Source organism: Ascaphus truei, chromosome 5, assembly GCF_040206685.1.
Source record: "Ascaphus truei isolate aAscTru1 chromosome 5, aAscTru1.hap1, whole genome shotgun sequence".
In the NCBI taxonomy this organism is placed as follows: Eukaryota; Metazoa; Chordata; class Amphibia; order Anura; family Ascaphidae; genus Ascaphus; species Ascaphus truei.
Window position 1 is genome coordinate 282,878,134 of NC_134487.1, and position 13,219 is coordinate 282,891,352.

General features: G+C 50.3%; 1 protein-coding gene across 3 annotated transcripts in view; it reads left to right on the forward strand.

Moving 5' to 3' along the window:
• The window catches only part of LOC142496045 (sodium- and chloride-dependent betaine transporter-like), a 93,213-nt gene that overhangs the window by 42,499 nt on the left and 37,495 nt on the right, over window positions 1-13,219 (forward strand). Inside the window, exon 1 of one of the 3 annotated variants that reach the window (XM_075602327.1) lies at window positions 12,814-13,053. The exons of the other annotated variants lie outside the window; for them this stretch is intronic. The gene's annotated coding sequence lies outside the window, so the exon portion shown is untranslated. Of the gene's footprint in view, window positions 1-12,813; window positions 13,054-13,219 lie in introns of those variants that run through there. 3 annotated transcript variants of the gene reach the window in all.

The following is a 13,219-nucleotide window of genomic DNA, read 5'->3' on the forward strand; positions in this document are numbered from 1 at the left end:
GGGGATTCTGGGTAATGACATGCGAATGAGCACACACTGTTTCCCCTTTTTGCTTCTTTTCCAGTTTAACATGGATCCCTATAAGCTTCTACCCGCCGCCTTACACAGCTTTTAAGCACAGCCTGGGTTAAATAAGTGCAAAGCCAGTAATCCTACTCACAGACAGCTGTTTCGACCTTTTTGGTTCTCATCGGTGTGATGCTGGTTACACTGACGTTGCAATGTGAAGTTAGTTTGTGTACCTGTCTGACACATGTTCATAGTGGTATTTTTATTTACTTTACATTGTACGGTGGGGTTTATCAATTTTTTACTCCCCATAACTTACTTTGCGTTTGTTAAATGTGAGAACGTGTTTCATCACACAATGTGTGTTACATACAACCTCCCTATTCCTTCACATAACCCCTCCCTATAACTCCTCCTATTACTCTATGTAACCCCTCCCTATAACTCCTCCTATTACTCTATGTAACTCCTCCTATTACTCTATGTAACCCCTCCGTATAACTCCTCCTATTACTCTATGCAACCCCTCCCTATAACTCCTCCTATTACTCTATGTAATCCCTCCCTATAACTCCTCCTATTACTCTATGTAACCCCTCCCTATAACTCCTCCTATTACTCTATGTAACTCCTCCTATTACTCTATGTAACCCCTCCTATTACTCCATGTAACCCCTCCCTATTACTCCTCCTATTACTCCTCCTATTACTCCTCCTATAACTCCTCCTATTACTCCATGTAACCCCCCCTGACTGGCTTAACAAGGAGATTACATCGGTGTGATATGTATATGGCTACTTCGCATGGAATACCTTGATTCAGGGGCTGGATTAAGGTGGCTGGGTGATGAGGTAACAAGGTCGTAAAATAATGGGCACCCAGAACCAGTACAACTGTCATTTATTCGCGTCCCCAAGCACAGGGGCCGCTCATTCACATGTTGACAATGTTGTACCCTATTTTATACACGAATACTTTCCGTCCATCAGTGCCCACTCTCAACACTCAAATGCAGGTACTCTGACTTAGTGACCTGAAGTAGGTGTGGGACCCGCCCCCTTGTTTCTGCTGAACCATTGGCGGAATTAGTCCGCCCATTCTGGGCCCCTACGGGAATCCTGGTGTGTCTGCTGTGTCTCCCATTACTAGACCCAATACCTTTTCCTCTGTTTGGGAACCCGCCACGTCCATACAGACTGATGAGGAATCTTAGCGCTGATCCGGAGGTAGAGCTGATCCGCCGACACTGGGGGGCCCTCTTTCTTACGCCCTCTGCGGCGAGACGTATTCCTTTACTGAACTGTTCCTTTTTTAGGTGTTCCTATTTTAAGGGGTATTGTCCCTATCTGTAACATATTAAACAGGGGGACATAGCCTATGCTATTACTTTATAAACATTACTTATCTACACTCCCCGAGGCTCCTCTCCTCTGGACCACCTGCAACCTTATCTTCTACAATCTTCCCTCCTCCTTAAATACCCCTGCAACCCAGGGTGGGTCCTAGCATACACTAACACTGGTAGGAACCCTTTAGTAGGGGAGTTACACTCCATATAACTGCTCCCTATAACTCCTCCTATTACTTCATATAACCCCTCTCTAGAATGCCTCCTATTGCCCCATATAACTTCTCCCTATAACTTCTATTGCCCCATATAACCTCTCTCTATAACTCCTCCAATTGCCCCATATCCTACAACCCCTCCTATTGCCCTATATAACCTCTCCCTATAACTCATCCTACTGCTCCATATAAGAGCTCTCTATAACTCCTCCTATTGCCCAGCATGACTGCTCCCTAAAATGCCTACGGAACATATCTGGACAGACCTCAGAATATGTTGCGTTTCTTTGCCTTAGTACAGAAACCCCTTTATGTTAGGGATATAATTTAATGAACAGCTTGTTTACAGCTTGCACAGAATCACTGCAGCCGTCACCAGTTTACATACACAGTACAGCTGAGCAGCAGCGGCTATGTGTAGTGCAGGTGAGGGTGACACACAGTGGACAAAGCCTGTAAGTGCAGTCAGACTGCGAGGTGACGTGCACATTGGTACAATCTCATTTAGATCCCAATCTAACCTAAGTTAAGACCTCGTTAAGTTTATCTTCAAAGCTCACTAACAGAGCATTAAATGCTGTTTTTGGCCAGAGGGGGGCATTGCATTAACTAAACCTATAGATATGACGAGGTGTAATAAAACGTATATCCACAAACCTGCATTATACTTAACACACAGATTTAATGAGACGTTAGTTAAGTCGCACCCAATGGTGGCGTTACTCCCATCCGCACCCTGAAATATGGGCTCCAAGAGAGAGGAGAGAGAGCCCTGAGATACCCGAGAAATATAGCAATGGGAATCATTAGAATATACTTTTTCCTATACGAGGCACACATCCATTTCTCACTGCAGGGCAACAGCTTTGCTTTGGTTACAGTCCGTGCCTGTGACTGTCTGTTTGCCGGGAGGAAGAGAAACGGGTGACAGGAGGTAGTTGGGACTTGGTGACAGATAATTGGAGGGTGGTTTGTATTGCTGGCAGGAGTCTAATTTCCTTATTATTCTCACAGTTACTTGCAGAAAACAATCAGGAGAAACGCATAATATATACAATGATATACAGATGTCCTCAATTGTACTCCAGTATATAAATATATACATATAAACCTTTCAGGGGAGAGTTAAGACGTTTTAATTGTTAAAAAAACAGAAATTGAATCCCTGCGCTTCTCCCATTGGGGTAACAATAAATGTGGAAATAAATATACATAGTGAAACCTAAGGACACGCGTATAGTGCCCGCGACGGATGACGTCACCCGCCGCCACCCGCAAAAGTTATAATTTAACTTTCGGCGACGTTGCTGGCGACAGGGTGATTGATTGGTTCAGAGACTGTCACATGTGGTGACAGTCTCTGAAAAATCAAATTTAACCTGCTACCAAATTTTTTTCCGCGACGTCGCTCCGTTGCGCTTACTATAAGTGCTGGCAACGGAGTAAATTGTTTTGTTTTCGAGCGACGTCGCCATCGCGGGCACTATAAGCGCAGCCTTAGGCTGCGAACTCGCTGCGGCCGGCGGGACGGGCGGCCGCGAACCACCAGACCCTTGCCCGAATGGTCCCTTCCTTCCGGCAGGGCTGACTATGTACTGTGACGCGTCAGCCAGCCGATGCTGCAAGAATCTAGTGATTTTCAGCGATGACGCGTCACGTGGTACGCGAGTCAGCCAATGGGGAGGAGGGGAGGGAAGGAGCTAGATGGGAGGCGCCTTGGGCGGGGAGCAGGGAAGAAGCTGCGGGTTAAAGTGTGTGTGTGTATGTATGTGTGTGTGTATGTGTGTGTGTGTATATGTGTGTGTGTGTGTGTGTATGTGTGGGGGGGTGGACGGCACCACGATCAGATCCCGCCCCACTCCCGGTCCGGCTCCCTACAGACCGCATATCGCGGTCTGTGTCTGTCAGCGCCCCGCCTGCCTGCAATGCGGGCGCGCTGACTGTGGGAGCGGGGCCTTAGCCTAAGTCTGTAAGACAAAGGAGACTTTTGGTTACATCCTTTGATCAAATAATGATAAGCCTGCTAACCAACGTCAAGGTAAGTCTCAGTGGCAGGTCCCTATGCTAAATGCATACAAATGTTCTGTGGAATATACCCTGAAGGGGTTAATAAACTAAGCATACGCTTATGTAACTTTGTGCAGTTACACACTGGTATATGCCAGTAAAGATACTTACATGTATGCAAGTAAAGTGAAAAGTGAATTTACAGGGACCTTACTGGGAGATTATATACCTTGAAAAGGAGGGAAATTAAAGATGTTCTAATTATTACCGTATATGCCGGCGTATAAGACGACCCCCCAACTTTTCCAGTTAAAATATAGTGTTTGACATATACTCGCCGTATAAGACTACCCCTCTTCCAACGCACACACCAACCAAATAAAAATTAAAAAAACATCAGATTTGATTTCAATATATTAATTTTAATTCAAATGCTTTGACATGCAGGTACTTAGCAGGAAAACTGTCACTTATAAACATAAGGCTGTTTGTCATGAAACATGTAAACATAAAACAGTGCAAGTGGATTAAACTTTTCCTAATTAACTCTAAAGCTGAAAGGAAGGATAAGACAATAAACCCATGGGAGCGGCCATGCTGTTTGTTTTCTAAGCTGTCAACCAAACTGGAACTGATGATGATAGGAGGAAGATAACAAACAATAGAGAGAGAGTAAGTGCCGGGCAAGTCCCTGCCGAGTTAGCAACGCCCATCGTAACTGCAAGCTACGGTATTTTTACAGGTTTTGCTGGCGTGACAGTTTTCCTTTAAAAGCCTTCAAAATCCTCCTGTTCGTCATCTGATACCATAAGTACATCAATGACATATTGTGATACATTTGCAAGGCAGTCATCGTATGGATCGAATTCCGTATCAGATGGTGTGGTCTCAGCTTCGGCTTCCTCTTCCTCTTCATCTTGCCACAAGTAGTCGTCCTCCATACCATCTAATGAATTTGATATGCCACACTTCTTGAAAGACTTGATTACTGTTTCTGCATCAATATCATTCCAGGCTTTTATGACAAACTTGCACAAAACAGCCAACTGTGGAGCACGCACGTTTCCTCCTTTTGTGAATGACTTTTCGCCGCTAACCATCCATTCATTCCACTGTTCTCGAATGCGATCTTTAAATGGCTTGTTTAGGCACACATCCAGTGGCTGTACCAACGATGTCAATCCTGCAGGAATAACTGCCGCATCTGTGTTTAGTCTTGCAAGCCTTTGCTTGGTGCTGGGAGTTAAATGTGCCCTGAACATATCCCACACCAGTAGACTACGTTTTTGAATAAGAGCACCAGGTCGCCTGCTCCATACATTATCAAGCCATAGCTTTACCCCTTCTTCATCCATCCAGCCTTTTTCATTCACATGTACAAAACAACCAACAGGGAACTTGAGTTTCGGCATTGTTTTTCTTTTAAAAAGAATCATTGGTCTCAGTTTGGCACCATCAGCTGTGCATCCTAGTACCACTGTGAAAGTGGACTTCTCATGTCCTGTTGATTTAATTAAAATTGTTTTTACACCTTTTTGATGGACAGTTCTATTTCCAACCATATCAAAATTCATTGGAGTTTCATCCATATTTCCAATACTACTTAACGCATAGCCATGTTTAGTGCGCTGTTGTATTACGTATCGATGGAAACTACTTACTTTGCTATCAAGATCTGCAGGTAATTTTTGGGCAATTTTAGTCTTTTGCCTCAGTACCATATTATGCCTTCCCATGAATCTAGTACACCAGGATGCAGTGGCCTTAAATCTGTTGCTGTGATCTGGGTTAGAGTTGGCCCACTGAAGTGCAAACAAACGGATTTTATTTCGTGTCACCACATAACCATTTTGGCGATGGTCATTCACCATGTCTGCTACATGTTTTTCGAGTTCTGGCCAATGTGGGGTGCCTCTTCTTAATGCACCCTTACTACCTGGCATACTCTTTAATTTAATGCTTTTTCATTTGCTTTCCAGTCCCGAACCATCTTTTCTGTTACTCCATATTGTCTTGCAGCAGCGCAGTTATTATGTTCCATGGCAAAGCTTACAACTTTACGTTTGAAACTGGCTTCATATTTCTTTCTTCTTGCTGGTGGAGCCATGATGGTGCTTTGACTGTTATACTGTACAGATACTGGTGCTATACTGTATGAACAGGTACAGATACTGGTGCTGTAATATATGAACAGGTACAGATACTGGTGCTATACTGTATGAACAGGTACAGATACTGGTGCTGTAATATATGAACAGGTACAGATACTGGTGCTGTAATATATGAACAGGTACAGATACTGGTGCTGTAATATATGAACAGGTACAGATACTGGTGCTGTAATATATGAACAGGTACAGATACTGGTGCTGTAATATATGAACAGGTACAGATACTGGTGCTGTAATATATGAACAGGTACAGATACTGGTGCTGTAATATATGAACAGGTACAGATACTGGTGCTGTAATATATGAACAGGTACATATACTGGTGCTGTAATATATGAACAGGTACATATACTAGTGCTGTAATATATGAACAGGTACAGATACTGGTGCTGTAATATATGAACAGGTACAGATACTGGTGCTGTAATATATGAACGGGTACATATACTGGTGCTGTAATATATGAACAGGTACATATACTGGTGCTGTAATATATAAACAGGTACAGATACTGGTGCTGTAATATATGAACAGGTACAGATACTGGTGCTGTGATATATGAACAGGTACATATACTGGTGCTGTAATATATGAACAGGTACAGATACTGGTGCTGTAATATATGAACAGGTACAGATACTGGTGCTGTAATATATGAACAGGTACAGATACTGGTGCTGTAATATATGAACAGGTACAGATAATGGTGCTTTACTGTATGTGGTACCCAGTATACAACAAACAGCCAATCACAGCATGTACCAGCGATTGGCTGGTTGTTGTATACAAAACCTGCTTGGATTGGTCAGCTCTCCCTGCCTGCACAGCCCTCCCTGTCTCCAAGACTATCAGAGCGGAAACACGCTGTAAGGAATCCGCTGTGCGGTTTACTGGTTGCCTCACCTTGCAGACAGGGGCAGTCCTGGAACATTTCTCCTGTTATTTACTGCAGCCTGGATTCTCTCATCAAAGCAATACTGCCACACACTCCCTCTGATATTTACTGCAGCCTGGATTCACTCACCAAAGCTATACTGCCATACACTCCCTGTGGTATCTACTACAGCTGTGCAGCCTATCACTGCAACCTAGATTTGCATTTACTCATTGGAGCAGTACCTTCACACCCCCCGCCGGGGATTGGCCCGCTGGCCTTTAAGTACTGTGTTCCCACAATGCTCCCTGCCGAGCATAGTCCTTACCGGATGTCACTACCTGTTCTGTCACAAGCTCTCGCTTGTTCTCCTGTGCTGAAGCGGAGGTTTCGCCCTGCGTTCTTCAGCTTCCTGTTTCTCCTGTGCTGAAGCGGAGGTTTCGCCCTGCGTTCTTCAGCTTCCTGTCCTCCTGTGCTGAAGCGGAGGTTTCGCCCTGCGTTCTTCAGCTTCCTGTTCTCATGTGCTGAAGCGGAGGTTTCGCCCTGCGTTCATCAGCTTCCTGCTTTCCTGGTTCCTGGGGCCTACTCTTTCCCTAATCTAGAGAGGCCGTGTCCTGGTTCCTGCGCTGCAACGGAGGATTCTCCTGCGTCTTCAGACTCCTGGTTTCCTGCTCTGAAGCGGAACTTTCCCTGTGTATCTTCAGCTTCCTGGTTCCTGGGGCCTACTCTTTCCCTAATCTAGAGAGGCCGTGTCCTGGTTCCTGCGCTGAAACAGAGGATTCCCCAGCCCGCTCAGGACTCTTGCGCTGTGCACTGGTATACCCGTGCAGCCAGGCGGTGTGCTACTCTGGTCTGCCTACCACCTTCTGAGACCAGTACCATGGGCCATGGTCGCCGCACGCGCAGAGGCCAACCCCGCGCTCCTAAGCTGAAGCGGGGTCTTCCTGACTATCTGTTGCCGAACTCTTGCTTGAACAATGTTTATCCTGATGTCTCCTGTCCTGACCCTGGCTTGTACAACGACGATGCTGTCTTCTCCTATCCTGATCCTGCTACGTATGACTACGAACTGCGCAATACGGATCAGCCTGCGCGGTCTAAGGTCGGTGCTTTTACAACCCTACCTCAGCCACGCGGTCTGACCCAGGTTTGTGGCGAGCACAACCGTGACACACGCCTCTTTCACCCATCATGCCCGCCTATTGCCTCCTTCTCTGCTTCTATCATCTCGTGCATGCGCCGTGGCCGTTTTTCAGCTCCCCCCACCATACTGTGTCGGCGCATCATTGCGGGCTGGCGCCGAACGTGGCCGTGCGCCAGCCCATCCTATCCGCATCTTCCACTACCCCTTCCTTTCCCCTCGCGGCACCTGGTTGTTCCGCTCCTTCCTCCTTCCTCCTTCGGGGATGCCTGGCGTCCTCGGGATGCCTGGCGCACGTGACCGGCGCCCGGCTGACGCGCTGCACGCCGGAAGAAATAAACACCGCATTCTGCCGGCGTATAAGACTATACCCGGCGTATAAGACGACTCCCGACTTCAGAGAAGATTTTGCAGTGTTAAAAAGTCGTCTTATACGCCGGAATATACGGTACCTTTCCTCTCAATAGATCAGATCTTTCTGTAAATAAGGTATTATCAGAGGCAGTCTGCGTGTCAGTGGGTTTATACACCATATGAAGAAATCTCAGGGCAAGATCTCTTGATTGTTGTATGAACAATTCCATGTTAGAGCGCACGCACTTTAATCTTAAAAATTGCCCTTTCAGGATCCCTCCGATGAGGGATTGGGGGTGACTGCTATTGGCTTTCAAAAGGGCATTTCTCGAATTCTGTTTCCGAAAAATGTCAGTTTGAATAGAATTGCCCATGTCAATATAAAGCATTAAATCTGGAGAATTAATGGGATGATAATGTAGGTAAACCGTAAATTATAATCGTTATGATTTAGGCTGGGGCCATGGCGCTTAGGCAGTGATCGCGCCCATGCGGCGCCTGCACGTGGAAGCAGGAGGGGGCGCGCGTTCCGCGAGAAATCATATAAACTGATTTCTCGGAGCGATAGACAGGTCATGTCAACGGTGTGCCCAGTGAGGGTGAACCAGCTCCGTGACATCACTGGCACGCCCCTTGACACGCCCACGGACGGCGCGCGTACCATGGCCGAAAACCGCTTCACGCGGGTGACGTCAAGGCCGCGTACGCCTCTTTACGGGCGACGGCACCATGGCCCCAGCCTTAGGGACTCCACGAGTTCTGTCAATAGTTCAGAGCCACCTTCCCAAATTGAAATAAGGTCACCTATAAACCAGCAGTAACAAATATATATATATATTAGTGCCGGTATTTGTTCGTGTCACTGTAAATATATGATGTCTCTAGGGGGTATAACCCCCACTGACACGTAGACTGCCTTTGATAATGGAGACAAAAAAACAGCGCACAACGCAAATAGTGAAGTATGCAAGTGACAAGTGTATATTAAAATAGGGATAAATATTCTGCGTACATCAAGGTATTAGGTCATAAGCATTGAGTGTATTAAACACACAAGTTACCAGTCGGCGACTGCTGGTATAGGAGTCAGGTGTTTGCTTCTCTCAGCGGGCGTCTGGAACAGCAGCTGCGATGTTAACCTTTCCTCGGAACACCTCTTCAAACGATCACCGTCTCTATAGGGGACACCCCTCTGGTCAGCTGGGCTCCCGATAAGTCTGATAGTCTTTGACTTACAGATGCACTCGGTGGTCGCACTCAGAGGGTCCCCGGATTAGTCAGAGAGGACTGGAGCAGTTCGTAGAGCTCTCCGGTTAGTGCAGTCACACACGGAGGTGAGTCAGCTGGCTGTGAGTGAACCTCCAGCATGCCACGCTGCCACTCCGTAACGGGACGCTGCGTGATGACGTCACCGTATCAGTAACACGGAGTAGTGCAGCAAGAGTGTCAAACAGTCTCTAAAGTGCCCGAAAATGCACACGAAGATAAAAATAGCAATTCCAATGATTATAGCAATAGACACATAGACCAAATATCATCCTACGCGTTTCGTAGTAATAACTACCTGCCTTTGATAATGCCTTCTTTACAGAAAGATCCGATCTATTGAGAGGAAATACCGCGATCCGCACCCTCTCCCTGCTCTGCCACGATCTGCACCCTCTCCCTGCTCTGCCACGATCCACGTCCTCTCCCTACTCTGCCACGTTCCATGCCCTCCCCCTACTCTGCCACGATCCGTGCCCTCTGCCAAGATCCGCGCCCTCTCCCTACTCCGCCACGATCCGCGCCCTCTCCTTGCTCTGCCACGATTCGCAACCTCTCCCTACTCTGCCACGATCCGAGCCCTCTCCCTACTCTGCCACAATCCGCGCCCTCTCCCTGCTCTGCCACGATCCGCACCCTCTCCCTGCTCTGCCACGATCTGCACATTCTCCCTACTCTGCCACGATCTGCACCCTCTCCCTACTCTGCCACGATCTGCACCCTCTCCCTGCTCTGCCACGATACGCGCCCTCTCCCTGCTCTGCCACGATACGCGCCCTCTCCCTGCTCTGCCACGATTCGCACCCTCTCCCTGCTCTGCCACGATCTGCACCTTCTCCCTACTCTGCCACGAACCGCGCCATCTCCCTGCTCTGCCATGATCCGTGCCCTCTCCCTACTCTGCCACGATCTGCACCCTCTCCCTACTCTGCCACGATTCGCGCCCTCTCCCTGCTCTGCCACGATATGCACCCTCTCCCTGCTCTGCCACGATTCGCACCCTCTCTCTACTCTGCCACGATCCGCACCCTCTCCCTGCTCTGCCACGATTCACGCCCCCTCTCCCTACTCTGCCACGATCTGCACCCTCTCCCTACTCTGCCACGATCCGCGCCCTCTCCCTACTCTGCCACGATCCGCGCCCTCTCCCTGCTCTGCCACGATCAGCGCCCTCTCCCTGCTCTGCCACGATCTGCGCCCTCTCCCTGCTCTGCCACGAACCGCGCCATCTCCCTGCTCTGCCATGATCCGTGCCCTCTGCCTCCTTGCCACGATCCGCGCCCTCTCCCTGCTCTGCCACGATCCGTGCCCTCTCCCTACTCTGCCACGATCCGCGCCCTCTCCCTGCTCTGCCACGATCCGCGCCCTCTCCCTGCTCTGCCACGATCTGCACCCTCTCCCTACTCTGCCACGATCTGCACCCTCTCCCTACTCTGCCACGATTCGCGCCCTATCCCTGCTCTGCCACGATCTGCACCCTCTCCCTGCTCTGCCACGATCTGCACATTCTCCTTACTCTGCCACGATTCACGCCCCCTCTCCCTACTCTGCCACGATTCGCGCCCTATCCCTGCTCTGCCACGATCTGCACCCTCTCCCTGCTCTGCCACGATCTGCACCCTCTCCCTGCTCTGCCACGATCTGCACCCTCTCCCTACTCTGCCACGATCTGCACCCTCTCCCTACTCTGCCACGATTCGCACCCTCTCCCTACTCTGCCACGATCTGCACCCTCTCCCTACTCTGCCACGATTCACGCCCCCTCTCCCTACTCTGCCACGATCTGCACCTTCTCCCTACTCTGCCACGATTCACGCCCCCTCTCCCTACTCTGCCACGATCTGCACATTCTCCCTACTCTGCCACAATTCACGCCCCCTCTCCCTACTCTGCCACGATCTGCACCCTCTCCCTACTCTACCACGATTCGCGCCCTCTCCCTGCTCTGCCATGATCCGCGCCCTCTCCCTACTCTGCCACGAGCCGCGCCCTCTCCCTACTCCGCCACGATCCGCACCCTCTCCCTGCTCTGCCACGATCCGCGCCCTCTCCCTGCTCTGCCACGATCCGCACCCTCTCCCTACTCTGCCACGATTCGCGCCCTATCCCTGCTCTGCCACGATCTGCACCCTCTCCCTACTCTGCCACGATCTGCACCCTCTCCCTACTCTGCCACGAGCCACGCCCTCTCCCTACTCTGCCACTAGCCGCGCCCTCTCCCTACTCCGCCACGATCCGCGCCCTCTCCCTGCTCTGCCACGATCCGCGCCCTCTCCCTGCTCTCCCACGATCCGCGCCCTCTCCCTACTCTGCCACGAACTGCGCCATCTCCTTGCTCTGCCATGATCCGTGCCCTCTGCCTACTTGCCACGATCTGCACCTTCTCCCTACTCTGCCACGATCTGCGCCCTCACCCTACTCTGCCACGATCCGCACCCTCTCCATACTCTGCCACGATTCGCGCCCTATCCCTGCTCTGCCACGATTCGCGCCCTATCCCTGCTCTGCCACGATCTGCACCTTCTCCCTACTCTGCCACGATTCATGCCCCCTCTCCCTACTCTGCCACGATCTGCACCCGCTTCCTACTCTGCCACGATCCGCGCCCTCTCCCTGCTCTGCCACGATCCGCACCCTCTCCCTACTCCGCCACGATCCGCGCCCTCTCCCTGCTCTGCCACGATCTGCACCCGCTTCCTACTCTGCCACGATTCGCGCCCTCTCCCTACTCTGCCACGATCTGCACCCGCTTCCTACTCTGCCACGATTCGCGCCCTCTCCCTGCTCTGCCACGATCCGCACCCTCTCCCTACTCTGCCACGATCCACGCCCCCTCTCCCTACTCTGTCACGATCTGCACCCTCTCCCTACTCTGCCACGATTCGCGCCCTCTCCCTACTCTGCCACGATACGCGCCCTCTCCCTACTCTGCCACGATTCGCACCCTCTCCCTACTCTGCCACGATCTGCACCTTCTCCCTACTCAACCACGATTCACGCCCCCTCTCCCTACTCTGCCACGATCTGCACCCTCTCCCTACTCTGCCACGATCCACACCCTCTCCCTGCTCTGCCACGATCCGTGCCCTCTCCCTACTCTGCCACGATCCACACCCTCTCCCTGCTCTGCCACGATCCATGCCCTCCCCTACTCTGCCACGATCCGTGCCCTCTGCCTACTCTGCCATTATCTGCACCCTCTCCCTGCTCTACCACGATCCGTGCCCTCTCCCTACTCTGCCACGATCCGTGCCCTCTCCCTACTCTGCCACGATCCACACCCTCTCCCTGCTCTGCTACGATCCGTGCCCTCTGCCTACTCTGCCACGATCCACACCCTCTCCCTGCTCTGCCACGATCCGTGCCCTCTCCCTACTCTGCCACGATCCGTGCCCTCTCCCTACTCTGCCACGATCCGTGCCCTCTGCCTACTCTGCCACGATCCACACCCTCTCCCTGCTCTGCTACGATCCGTGCCCTCTGCCTACTCTGCCACAATCCGCTCCCTCTCCATGCCCTCTCTGTTCCTCCCTCATGTCCTTGTCACTGCCCCCTGTGTCACAAGCAGGAGACAGGTGTGGGACAAATGTTCTTTCTACCTGCAACACCGAGGAACTGTCAGTAAGCAGGCGACACAGGCAGAGCTTCAGGACACATTAACAAGTGAGCTGCAGTGAATAATGTGCAATGTATAGTGTGCACCGTATATAATGTAGTGTATAGTGTGCAGTGTATATTTTGTAATGTACAGTACAGTGTATAGTATGTGCAGTATTTTCTGCAGTGTATCGTTTGTAGTTATATAGGTACATAGTAGACGAGGTTGAAA